Source organism: Macaca nemestrina, chromosome 16, assembly GCF_043159975.1.
Source record: "Macaca nemestrina isolate mMacNem1 chromosome 16, mMacNem.hap1, whole genome shotgun sequence".
NCBI lineage: Eukaryota > Metazoa > Chordata > Mammalia > Primates > Cercopithecidae > Macaca > Macaca nemestrina.
The window spans coordinates 100535910-100549576 of NC_092140.1; the positions used below are offsets into that span (position 1 = coordinate 100535910).

Genomic DNA, 13667 nt, shown 5'->3' on the forward strand with positions numbered 1-13667 from the left:
TTATCACCACAAATATCCCAGAACGAAAATATGAAGATGAGACAGTTCTCAGTGCCACAGAGAAGTAAAAAAGCTCCAAGCAAATGGTAAGAGAATGGGACATCCATAGCCAAGACGCCCCTCTCCCCAATCTGCCGGCACCAAGCATGTGGAAAATCTCCCCCTGACCCTCAGTTTAACACTGGAAAAAAGGAAAATCAAGGTGATAAGCACCTTCCCCATCATTTTGAGTTCCCTGGCAGGATACCTGCTCCTACCTCAACTCACAGGAAGCATGAGGAATGCCTGAAGGAAAAAATATCCCTGGAGACAGCCAGAGACAAAGTGGGGAGGCAGGACTACTATCCCCAACTCTGGAAACTTTACTTGATACGTTGGCTAAAGGAGATACCAAATAGGAGTGTCTGTTTAGCAACATCATGCTGTAGGAGGTTCACCCCAGAGGTCCCCTGAGCAAAAATCCCTACTTAACTTCCCCACAGTGCTAGGATATCTGCTTTGGCACTATCCCCTTTTGGGATGGGCAGTGCTCCAATTCGTTATTAGAGCGGAGACAAACCTGGGCTTAAGGCAGTATCTAATGCTGAAAAGCAGGCAGTGACCTAATGGGAAAAGAAAGAAATTCAACAGGTAAATTACAACGAATCTCTAAGCAAATATATCCAACAAAAAACAAAAGAAGCCAGACAGAGAAGACTGAAATAACTAATTCTCCAGTGCAAACACGTAGACATACATTCATACGTGACAACAGCAAACAGGGAACCATGACTTCCCCAAATGAAGCAAGGAACCAGTGACTAACCCTAACAAGATGGTAATATGTGAGCTCTCTGAACAAGAATTCAAACTGGCAGTTTTAAGGAAACTCAGTGATTTTCAAAATAACACAAAAAAGCAACTCAAGAATTTATCAGAGAAATTTCATGAAGAGACTGAAATAATAATAAAAACAAACAGAAATCTTCAAACTGAGAAATATATTTGAGGAACTGAAAAACTCATTAGAGGCTGTCAGTAGGAGAATGAATCAAGCAAAAGTAAGAATAAATGAGCTCAAAAACAGGCAATTTGAAAATACACAGAGAAGAAAAAAGAATAAAAAGGAACAAAGATTGTCAACAAGATAAAGAAAATTACCTCAAAAGACAAAGTCTAAGAATCACTGGTGTTCAAGAGGGAGTTAAACAAGAGCAAGGAGTAGAAAGCTTATTCAAAAAAATAACAGAAAACTTTCCAAAACTTGAGAAAGAAATAAACATCCAGGTACAGGAATGTCAGAGAACAACAAACAGATCTGACCCAAATAAGACTTCCCCAAGGCATGTAATAATTACATTCTCAAAGATCAAGGACAAAGAGGATCCTAAAAGCAGCAAAAGAAAAGAAGCAAATAACGTATAAAGAATATCCAATTCATCTGGCAACAGACTTATCAATGGAAACCAAACAGGCCAGAAGGGAGTGGAACAAAATTTTCAAAGTGCTAAAAGAAAAAAATTTCCATCCAAGAATACTGTATCCAGCAAAGCTGCCCTTCACCTATGAAGGAAAAATAAAGGCTTTCCCAGACAAACAAAAGTTGAGAGAATTTACCATCACCAGACCCATCTTACAAGAAATACTAAAGGAGATTCTTCAATTTGGAAAAAAAAAAAAAAAAAAAAACACTAAATGCAAATAGAAAACATTTGAAGGTATAAAACCCACTAGTAAAATTAAGCATATAGACATACCCAGAATACTCTAATATGTAATTGTGGTGTGCAATCCACTCATTACTCTAGTATGAAGCCCAAAAGACAAATCTATAAAAAACAAAAACACATACAGCAACCTGCTAAGAAATAGGCAGTATAAATATATCCAAAATGAGGTAACAAAAAAATCAATATGTAGGGGAGATGGAGTTAAAACACAGAGGTTTTTTTAGTTTATTGTTTTTACTCCTTTCTGTGATCTAAGATAAGTTATCTCTTTAAAAATAACTTGTTACATCTACAAGATGTTTTTGCAAGCCTTGCGATGACCACAATGCAAAAACCTATAATAGATACACTAAAAATAAAAAGCAACAAATTAAAACATATTACCTAAGAAAATCACTTAACCACAAAGGAAGATGGAGAAAAGAAAAGAAGGATTGAAGGAAGGAAGGAAGGAAGGAAGGAAGGAAGGAAGGAAGGAAGGAAGGAACGAAGGAAGGAAGGAAGGAAGGAAGGAAGGAAAGAAGGAAGGAAGAAAGCTGGTTATCAAACAATGAGAAAACAAGCAGAAAAATGGCAGTAGTAAGTCCTTACTTATCAATGATAATACTGCATGTAAACGAACGTAATGCTCTAATTAAAAGATATATATAGCTGAATGGATAAAGAAACAAGACTCAGCTATATGCTGCCTACAAGAAACCAGTATCACCTATACAGACACACATAGAATGAAAGAGATGGAAAAAGATATTCCATGCAAGTGAAAACCAAAAGATAGTAGGATTACCTATTCTTATACTAGACAAAACAGACTACAAGTCAAAGACAAAGAAGATCATTATATAATGATAAAGGCAATTATAAACATCTATGCACTCAACACCAGAGCACCCAAAAATATAAAGCAGACATTAATATATCTAAAGCAAGAGATAGACCACAATACAATAGCAGAAGGGGACCTCAGCTTCCCACTGTCAGTAATGGACAGATCATCTAGACAGAAAATCAGCAAAGGAACACCGGAGTTAAATTGTATACTAGACAAAACAAGACTAACTCGCATTTACAGAATATTTCACCCAACTTCTGCAGAATACATTTTCTTTTCATTGGTATACAGAACATTCTTTAGAAAAGACTGTATCTTAGGCCATAAATCAAGTCCCAGCACATTCAAAAAAGTAGAAATCATATCAACTATTGTTTCCTGACCACAATGAAATAAACTAGAAATCAATAACAATAGGAACCCTGGAAATTACATAAACACATGGAAATTAAATAACATATGCCTCAACAACTGAGGTCAATGAAGAAATTAAGGAGAATTTTAAATTTCTTGAAACAAATGGAAATGGAAATATAACATATCAAAATCTATGGGACACAGCAAAAGCAATGGTAAGAGGGAAGTTTATAGCAATAAACACCTATATCAAAAAAGTAGAAAGACTTAAGAGCACCTTAAGAGATTGGAAAAACAAGAACAAACCAAACACAAAATTAGTAGAAGAAAAGAAATAATAAATGTAAGAGCAGAAATAAATAAAATTGAGACTTAAAAAAGTACAAAAGATCAATGAAACAAAAACTCAAATTTTTGAAAAGATAAGCAAAATTGACAAATCCTTAGCTGGACTAAGAAGAAAAGAGAACACTCAAATAAAACCAGAAATGAAAAAGGCAACATAAAAACTGAGACCACAGAAATACAAAAAAGAAAATCATTAGAGACTATTATGAACAATTATGCACCAACAAATTGGAAACCAAGAAGAAATGGATAAATTCTCTGGTACATAAAACCTACCAAGACTGAACCACAAAGAGACAGAAGACTTCAACCAATCAATAACAAGTAACTAAATCAAAGCCATAAGAAGAAGCCTCCCATTAAAGAAAAGTCCACGACCAGATGGTTTCACTGCTGATTTCTATGAAACATTTAAAGAAGAACTAATATCTAGCCAGGCAAGGTGGTGTGTGCCTGAAGTCTCAGTTACTCAGGAGGTTGCTGAGGTGGGAGGATCTAAGCCCCAGAAGTCAAGGTTGCAGTGAGCCAAGATTGCAGCACTGCACTCCAGCATGGGTAATTACTGAGAGTGAAACCCTGACTCAAAAAAATAAATAAATAAATAAATTCTCCTAAAGCCTTGAAAAAAAACTGAAGACCGTGGAATACTTCCAAACTCATTCTATGAGGCCAGCACCACCCTGATACTAAAACCAGGCAAGAAAACTATAGGTCAATATCACTGATGAACATATATGAAAAAATTCTTTTTTTTTTTTTTTGAGACAGAGTCAAGCCCTGTTGCCCAGGCTGGAGGGCAGTGGTGTGATCTTGGCTCACCACACTCTGCACCTCCTGGGTTCAAGCTAGTTTTCTGTCTCAGCCTCCAGAGTAACTGGGATTACAGGCATGTGCCACCACACCTGGCTATCTTTTTGTATTTTCAGTAGAGATGGGGTTTCACCATGTTGGCCAGGCTGGTCTTGAACTCCTGACCTCAAGTGATTCACCCACCTTGGCCTCCCAAAATGCTGGGATTACAGGCATGAGCCACCACGCCCAGCCAGTAGATGCAAAAATTCTTAACCAAATACTAGCAAAATGAATTCACCAACATATTAAAAAAATCGTTTGCCATGATCAAGTGAAATTCCTCTCAGGGATGCAAGGATGGTTTGACAAATCAAACCATCTATACAAATCTATAAATGTGATATATGACTTTAACAGAACCAAGAACAAAAACCACGTGATCATTTTAGTAGATGTTGAAAAAAGTATATGATAAAATCCAACATCTCTTTGAGATAAAAATCCTCAACAAACTAGATACAGAAGGAACATACTTCAAAATAATAATGGCCATACATGACAAACCCACAACCAACATCATACTGAATTGGGAAAAATTGAAAGCCTTTCCTCTAAGGTCTGGAACATGATAAGGATGCCCACTTTCACCACTGTTACTAAACATGGTATTGGAAGTCCTGGTCAGAGAAAGTAGGCAAGAGAAAGAAATAAAGGGCATCCAAACTGGAAAGGAAAAAGTCAGATTAGCCTTGTTCACAGAGGACATGATTGCAACTTGCAGGATACAAAATCAACATATAAAAATCAGTAGCATTTCTATATGCCAACAGCAAATAATCTGAAAAAGAAATCAGGAAAACAATCTCATTTACAGTAACTACAAAGAACATAAAATACCTAGGAATCAATTTCCCCAGAGAAGTGAAAGATTTATATAAGAAAAACTATTAATACACTGATGAAATAAATTGAAGAGGACACCAAAGAATGGAAAGATATTCCATGCTCATGGATTAGAATTAATATTATTCAAGTGACAACACCACCCAAAGCAAATTACAGATTCAATATAATCCCTATCAAAATATCAATGATATTCTTCACAGAGACAGGAAAAAAAAAAATCCTAAACTTTATATGGAACCACAAATCTTGAATAGCCAAAGCAATCCTGAGCAAAAGAACAAAGCTGACTTCACTACCTGATTTCAAAACATACTACAAAACTATAGTAACCAAATCAGCACAGTACTGGCATAAAAATAGTCACATAGACCAATGGAACAGAACAGAGAAGCCATTGGGAGGCCAAGGTGGGAGAATCACTTGAAGCCTGGAGTTTGAGACCAGCAACATAGTGAGACCCCATCACTTAAAAAAAGAGAACTAGAGAGAACCCAGATATAAAGTCATGCATTTATAGTCAACTCATTTTTTTTTTCAGTTTTCTTTTATTGTGATAAAATATCCGTAACATAAAATTTGCCATGTTAAGCATTTTAAGTGTATAATTCAGTTACATTAAGTATGTCTACAATTTTGTGCAACCATCAACACTATCTATTTGTAGGACATCTTTGATTAGATACATTTTTTACAATCTATGTTATTTTAAGAAAAGTGGCAATTCTCTAGTAGTCATTTATTCCCACTTGTGGAATTAATTTTGTATGACTTTTAAAGATGAACTAATCCAATAAAGTTAGGATAATCTGGAAAAGCTCTATATGTAATCAAGCTAAATCTATTTCAGTTTCTAATTTTGATTACAAATTAAGCTCTTTTAATCGAACTCTACTTGATCAACTTACTGGACTGATTAGTAAAGACTCTACTTCTGTAGAACATTCTGATTCATGTTCACATATTACGTATGCTGCCTCTGGCAGAGTACTCTAGAATGAAGCTCACACTTTTGTTTCCATCAGTCAAGTTTTACCTTTACCAAGCATCAGGTGTGTTTATTCCCAAACCATTTATGCTAACTGTATCTTTTATTATAATTATGAGATGTAATTAAATATTACATACACCAGTGAATTTATGAGTACAAAAAAGTTTTTGTCTTTATGAAGGTAATTTGAATGTTCTGAAAGAATTCAATAAAACACTGCTAAAAATATCTGTTGTCAAATTCACCCTGGAGCTAGGTGCCATGGCATGCCCCTAATCCCAGCTACTGGGGCGGCTGAGGTGGGAGAATTGCTTGAGTCTAGGAGTTCGAGACCATTCTGGGCAACATAGTGAGACCCCATCATGAAACTTTGAGGCATCAGGATCATTCACATTGATAGCAATTAATTTCCAATCTGTTTCACCTTCCTCAATAAGAGCCAAGATTCCGAGGATCTTCACATGAAAAATTTCTCCACAAGAAAGAATCTTTGAGCCTATTTCACAAACATCAATAGGATCATTATCTCCAAAGCAGTTCGTGCTCTTATCTTTTTCGTGGGGATCTTCCCAAGTCTGAGGGAGGGTACCATAATTCCATATATAAGCCTTGTAATTCGCCACATAGCATAGTTTTCCATCCTTTACACATTGTTTAATGGGATTCAGTGGCTCTTTGGTGGCAATCTCCATTTTAGCATTTGTCCACCGAGGTATTTCTACAATCATATTAAACAGAGTCTCATATTCGTCATTTCGTGCTTTCTTCGTAGGAATGCCATTTTCCTCTTTAGAGTTCACTTTCAGAGGAATATCATGAAAGGGGGAAATGTAGTGACCAGTTACATTCTTGAAGAAGAGGCGATAATTCTGCAAGCAGGGCTGGCCACGCTCTACAGGGCCATAACACGGCACAGCCTGATCCCAGTACTGGTCTATAGTCAACTCATTTTAACAAAGGTGCCAAGAACATACAGTGGGGAAAGGACAGTTTCTTCAATAAATGATGCTGGGAAAACTGGTAATTATATATCAAAGAATGAATCTAGACCCCATCTCTCATCATGCAAAAATCAAATAAAAATAGATTAAAGGCTCAAATCTAAGACCTGAAACTGGAAATTACTAAAATAAAACATTGGGGAAATACTCCAGGATATCGGTCTACACAAAGATTTTTTTGTATAAGACCTCAAAAGCATAGGCAACCAAAGCAAGAATAGACAAATAAGGTTACATCAAGCTAAAAACCTTCTGCAGAATGAAGAAAACAATCAACAAAGAGACAACCCACAGAATGGGAGAAAATACTTATAAGCTATCCATCTGACAAGGGATAAATAAGGAGAATATAACCAGAATATAATAAGGAGCTCAAACAACTCAACAGCAAAAATAAATAAATAAATAAATAAAATAATATGGTTTAAAAATGCATAAAAGATCTGAATAGACATTTCTCAAAAGAGACACACAAATGGCCAACAGGAAAATGCTCAACATCACTAATCATCAGAAAAATGCAAATCAAAACTATAATGAGATATCATCTCACTACAGTGTAAATGACTATTATAAAAAAGACAGGAAAGATTGAATGCTGGCAAGGATATGCAAAAAGCGGAACCCTTGTACACTGATGGTGGGAAAGTAAATGAGTACAGCCAGTATAGAAAACAGCACAGAAGTTCCTCAAAAAACTAAAAATAGGGCTGGGAGCGGTGGCTCAGGCCTGTAATTCAAACACTTTGGGAGGCCGAGGCGGGCGGATCATGAGGTCAAGAGATCAAGACCATCCTGGCTAACACGGTGAAACCCCGTCTCTACTGAAAAAAAAAAAAAATACAAAAAATACAAAAAATTAGCCGGGTGTGGTGGCGGGCGACCGTAGTCCCACCTACTCAGGAGGCTGAGGCAGGAGAATGGCGTGGAACCCAAGAGGCGGAGCTTAAAGTGAGCCGAGATTGCGCCACTGCACTCCAGCCTGGGAGACAGAGCAAGACTCCGTCTCAAAAAAAAAAAAAACTAAAAACTAAAAGTAGGACTGCCATATAATCCAGCAATTTCACTGCTGGCTATAGATCCAAAAGAAAGAAAATTAATATATCAAAGAGATATCTGCACTGTCATATTTATTGCAGCACTATTCAGAATATTTACAGTAGCCAAACTACAGAATCAACCTAGGTGGCCATCAATAGATGAATGGATGAAGAAAATCTGGCATATATTCACCATGGAGTACTATTCAGCCACAAAAAAAAGAATGAGATCGTGTCATTTGCAGCAACATAAATGGAACCAGAGGTCATTATGTTAAGTGAAATAAGCCAGGCATAAAAAGACAAATATCACATGTTCTCACTCATATGTGAGAGCTAGAAAAGTAGGCACACTGGTGGTGACCAGTGGCCAGGAGGGGTAGCACGGAGGAAGAGATGAAGAGAGGTTGATTAATGGGTACAAACACACAGTCAGGTAGAGAAATAAGAGCTGGTATTTGAAAGATCAGCAGGGTGACTACAGTTTACTATAATCTGTTGTACACTTCAGTATATCCAGAAGAGAATAATTAAAATGTTCCTAGCATAGAAATAAATATTTAAGGCACTGGATATCCCAATCAACTTGATTTGATCTTTACACATTATATGAATGTATCAAATTATCACATGTACTTTTAAAATATGTGTCAATACAAGTATTATGTAGCAATTTTTTAAAATGTAATAAGATGGGAGATGTTTGACCATTCACTCTGCCAGGGGAAAACATCTCCAGGAGTAAATGGGTGAATGACAGAACTTCCCAACAGGATAGTTTATTCACCCAAGTAAATAAGCCACGCCTCCCCTAAAGACATTCCCACTCGTGGGATGAAATGCATGTGTCAGCATCGCTGCCCTCCTGGCTAGTCACAGCAAGGAGGGGCTCTAGCTGCATGGAAACCCAAGACCTCAGAGCTTGGGTGCTGGAGATAAGTGGCCAGGAGCAAACAGGAACATCTCCCTATTATTCACTCAGACTCCCTCTAAACATGAGACCAGTGTTTCCTGAAACTGGGTGACATGAAGATGGCAGGGTTTTATGAAAAATTCATCCATCCATCCATCCATCCATCCATCCATCCATCCATCCATGTGCAATAGATACTTCCTCAGTCCTAATTATGCACTAGGGCAGTGTGCCAGGCCCTGGAGATACTGAAGGGAACCAGGTGGTCAAAAATGTACACCCTCAAGGAAATTGCACTCTAGAGGAGAAAAGAGATTTTTTTAAAAAATAAATAGAACACATACCAGCATAGATGGTGATGAATACTGCAGAGGAAAACACATCAGGGAAGGAGGATACAGAAGGGTACAATGGTTGGGGCTGGGAGCAAGCGATTATTTTCAACAGAGTGGCGAGGGAAAGTTTCACTGAGAAGGTGACCTGTGAACTAGGCCCTAAAGGACGGGAAGGAGCAGGAGCAAGTATCATGGACACAGAGGGGAAGAGTTCTGCAGAGAGAGGGGACAGCAAGTGCAGAAACGCCAATGTGGGAGAGGTCCCGTTGCTCCTCTTGCACGAGGGACAGTAAAGAGCCCAATTTGGGCAAACGGAGGTGGAGAAGTATGGAGAGAACTGAAATGGATGTGACAAAGGGCCAGCACATTGGCCTTGTCACTCATGTTGACACACTGGCCTTTTTCCTTTCTGGAGATGGGAAGATCTGGAGGCTTCCCAGGAGAGGACAGAACCTGGTAATAACATCCATCCGCAAACCCTCTTCTGAGGAGCCCGACTCATGGGGTGGCTCTTGTTACACGTATGTTGGACATGCTCCTCTCCATAACTCATAATTAGGTGCATATGGGAAACATTCCATTAGAAAATAGGGTCTGGCAAAATATGGGTCTGGGTCTACCTGATCCTCACAAATCACAAGGCACCCTAGGAGTCTGACCTCCAGAATGCGGCAGAAAGCAAGAATCCACAGACAATGCCAGAGTCTGATTTTCCAGCTACGAGAAAAATTGAAGTTGACAGCTGTTCTCCAGAGACCGATCTAAAAGAGGCAAAGTTCAGTAGCTGCTCAAAGTGTAACTTCCCTTTCAAGCAAGCCTCCAGAAACACAGAAAGTCAGCTAAAGCTTAACACTCATCACCAAAATTGAAACAGTAAATCCAAGTTACGGTGTAAAGACAGCCAAAAACAATTGCCTTATTCTCTTGCATTCCATGGAAAAACACATTTCTTACATCTTCCCAACATACAGTAAGCGTTCAGTATTTACCGAAAGAATAAAGGAGTCTTTAAGCCTCCCCACCAGAGGCTGACTTTGTGAACAGGGCCAGCATTCCATGACCACGTTCTGGAAACCTTCCATCCTAGCAGGCTCCCGATACGGTATCATTCACCTTCCTCCTCCCAAATAGTCACTCAGCAAGGAGTTCTAGGTGACTGGAAGTTGAGGACAAGATGATAACACTAAACATTAAGCAGTTCAATTCACTGATTCCTTAGCAGTGCATTCAACCGTCAAGAGAAAGAACAAGAGCAACACCACCAAATGCAAAGGCCCTCCTCAGTGGCCCTCTGACGCTCTTCTTGATGGACATCACCGCACACCTGGGAGCCACCCCAGAGGACATTCCAATGGATGGCAAAGCCCACGGCCTTCCACATCTGGCATCAATTCCTTAGGCTTTGCCAACCATCCCTCCCAAACTGTGTTCTGGAAATAACCTCGAATACAAGAATTCCCACTGATAAACAGAGCCTGTCAATGGTAACATAGGAGCACCTTACAAGAAATTTTCACTTCATTTTTTTTGTTTTTTGTTTTTTTTTGAGACGGAGTCTCGCTCTGTCGTCCAGGCTGGAGTGAGTGGCGCGATCTCGGCTCACTGCAAGCTCCGCGTCCCGGGTTCTTGCCATTCTCCTGCCTCAGCCTCCCAAGTAGCTGGGACTACAGGCGCCCGCCACCTCGCCTGGCTAGTTTTTTGTATTTTTAGTAGAGAAGGGGTTTCACCGTGTTAGCCAGGATGGTCTCGATCTCCTGACCTCGTGATCCGCCCGCCTCGGCCTCCCAAAGTGCTGGGATTACAGGCGTGAGCCACCACGCCCAGCGACTTCATTTTATTAATGCTAAACTAGTGAAATCTCACCAGTTACAAAAAAAAAAGGTCAATAAGTTCATTTTAAAACACTGCCATTTCTATTTTCAACATGTTCCTAATTCTTAGTCTACGGCAGGAAAAATGGGTGTCAGACACGGCTTTATCTTATAGCCTGTTTCCAGAATGCAGTAATTGGACCAGGAGAGGTATTAGTGCTATAACTCTATATAATCCTTTATTGTGGCTCACATAGGCTCTTTCAGACTATGTGTGACAAAACACATCCAACAAGTGAAATGGAGGTTGACCGCTGACCAATCAACTTACAATACACCTTTGAAGGTAAGTTCATAAATGAGAGTCTACCTATAATTCCTATTAAATAGTGTGACTGCCCTGCTCCTATCAGATTTCCAAATCTGTTCTATTACTCAATACATTATTCAATAAATAACTATGGACATGAAACACTTTATCACGACACTTGCATGGAAACATGAGCTGAGAAGAAGATAACATTTTGACCACTGAGCATGCTGCCAGGCAGATCTTCTAGTGAGAACAACTCTTAGATAACCAATTCCAAATGCAAGACGTCAGATATTTATGGCTAATATCATGAAATGTGACATTATTGAAAAGCAAGTTTTACCCAAGTGATGTTTTTTAACTTTAAAAATATAACTATAAAAAAAAACACTTCATGAATTTGTGTGTCATCCTTGCACAGGGATCATCCCAGTCTTCCCTGTATCATTCCAGTTGTAGTCTATGTGCTGCCAAAGTCAGCACGCCCAGGTGCTTTATTAAAAAAAAAAAAAATTGTGGCCAGGCACAGTGGCTCATGCCTGTAATCCCAGCACTCTGGGAGAGCGAGGCGGGGGGATTGCTTGAGGTCAGGAGTTCGAGGCCAGCCTGACCAACATGGTGAAACCCTGTCTCTATTAAAAATACATAAATTAGCTGAGCGTGGTGGCAGGCACCTGTAATCCCAGCTACCTGGAAGGCTGAGGCAGGAGAATCGCTTGAACCCAGAAGGTGGAGGTTGCAGTGAGCCGAGACTGCTCCACTGCACTCCAGCCTGGGTGAGACAGTGAGACTCTGTCTCAAAAAAAACAAAACAAACCAAAAAAACAGAAAGAAAAAATGTGAACTTTATGGTATAAAAACAAAAAAAAAAATGAGTTGTGAGATTTATTTAATTTTGCACTGCAAGGGAAGGATCATTTTAAATGAGATTCTTCTCAATTTTCAATTAAAAGAAACAACAATTATTTGTTATAAAAAATACCTGGCCTCAACAAGTACAGGAATCATCACAATTCAGGCTCCATGCAGCCACTGCCCCAAAAGAAACACAACAGGTCAGTGTGTCGAACTCTAACACTAAAACATAGCGCATTTAATTATACCACATTTGGCCTCTCATTCAGAGTTCAGCATATTCTTTCCAAACAAAGGGAAATAATCCCTACTACAAGGAAAGGTTTAAGGCTGTCCTCAGTGTTGGCATGCCACAAACCAAGTAAGGTGGAGCAGCCACTCTGAGATCGAGTTATCCAAATGCAAGGGCCTAAACCCATCCTGTTCAGGTCCCAAACGTCTCTGTCCTCAGTCAAGGGGGCACTGGTTCTCAGGGAGGACATACCTTGTCAGAAAGGACAATTCCCAAGGAGACAGGCTTCAGGAACTAAAACATCAAACATGATCTGGATGGAAAGCTAAAGTGAAGTGGTGAAGCTGGGAGAACATCCGGAGCTGAGATGGCTGGTACACAGAGATCTCCAGTATGGAAAGCACAACTGTTTCACTTAGGTCTGGGGAGAAAGCCATATCTATCTGGCCTTCATGTTGTAGAGTTAAAAATCTGGGGCGAGATATATTATTCTATCTTTCTGGATTGCTCACATCATTGTCAAACGTTATTCTAACTGACATTTTTATGACTATCATGCATCTATTGCAAAGTGCACAAAACCAAAGTGTACAGCTCACATTTCCATAAAGTGGACCCATCCATGAAGGTGTCTAACTGAAATCTCACATAGAGACATGAGTAAGTCAGTCTGTATGTGCAGGATTCTAACAGCAGTAAAGACCCGATCTAAAGGCTGCCTAGCTTTTAGATCAGACTGACAATTATAAAATAAAAACACATTTACCACTTCTGCCTACAGGGACACCCCTACCACACTAGAAAGGAATGTAAAAACATGCAGTCAGTTTAAAACACACACACACACACAACTAGGAATGGAATCATTAGCTAAGATGTGGGGTTGTCTTTTTTCTAAAGCAGATTTCTTTCTGCTTTTGCCAGACAAGTTGAACATGCCTCCAAGACGCTTTCCGAGTATGAGCTGCAGTGAGAGAGAAGCCCGCCCACAAGAGGGGCTGCCGCCTAAGGAAGGGCCCTGGCCTGCCAGGCAGGAAGAACAGGCTCTACCTTCACAAATGGGTTCTCAGAAGATACGTCAATCCATTTTTAAAATAATAATTCAGTTTCATAAGAGTGTCATTATGTCAGAGAAACAGAGCCACTTGGAGACATGTAGATTTATGATAAGGGATTGGCTCACACAACTACGGAGTCTGGCACACCCCAACACCAGCAGTGGGAATGGGCAAGAG

General features: G+C 39.3%; 1 protein-coding gene, 1 non-coding gene and 1 pseudogene across 6 annotated transcripts in view; all 3 read right to left on the bottom strand.

The window, feature by feature from the left end:
- Positions 1-13667, bottom strand: part of LOC105490228 (ATPase phospholipid transporting 8A2) — a 654028-nt gene that overhangs the window by 496231 nt on the left and 144130 nt on the right. The gene's annotated exons all lie outside the window — the stretch shown is intronic.
- LOC105490227 (inorganic pyrophosphatase 2, mitochondrial pseudogene) lies at positions 4425-9414 on the bottom strand (annotated as a pseudogene).
- LOC112428103 (U6 spliceosomal RNA) lies at positions 11722-11828 on the bottom strand. Its single transcript, XR_003019998.2, has one exon. It is a non-coding gene; the product is annotated as a U6 spliceosomal RNA (small nuclear RNA).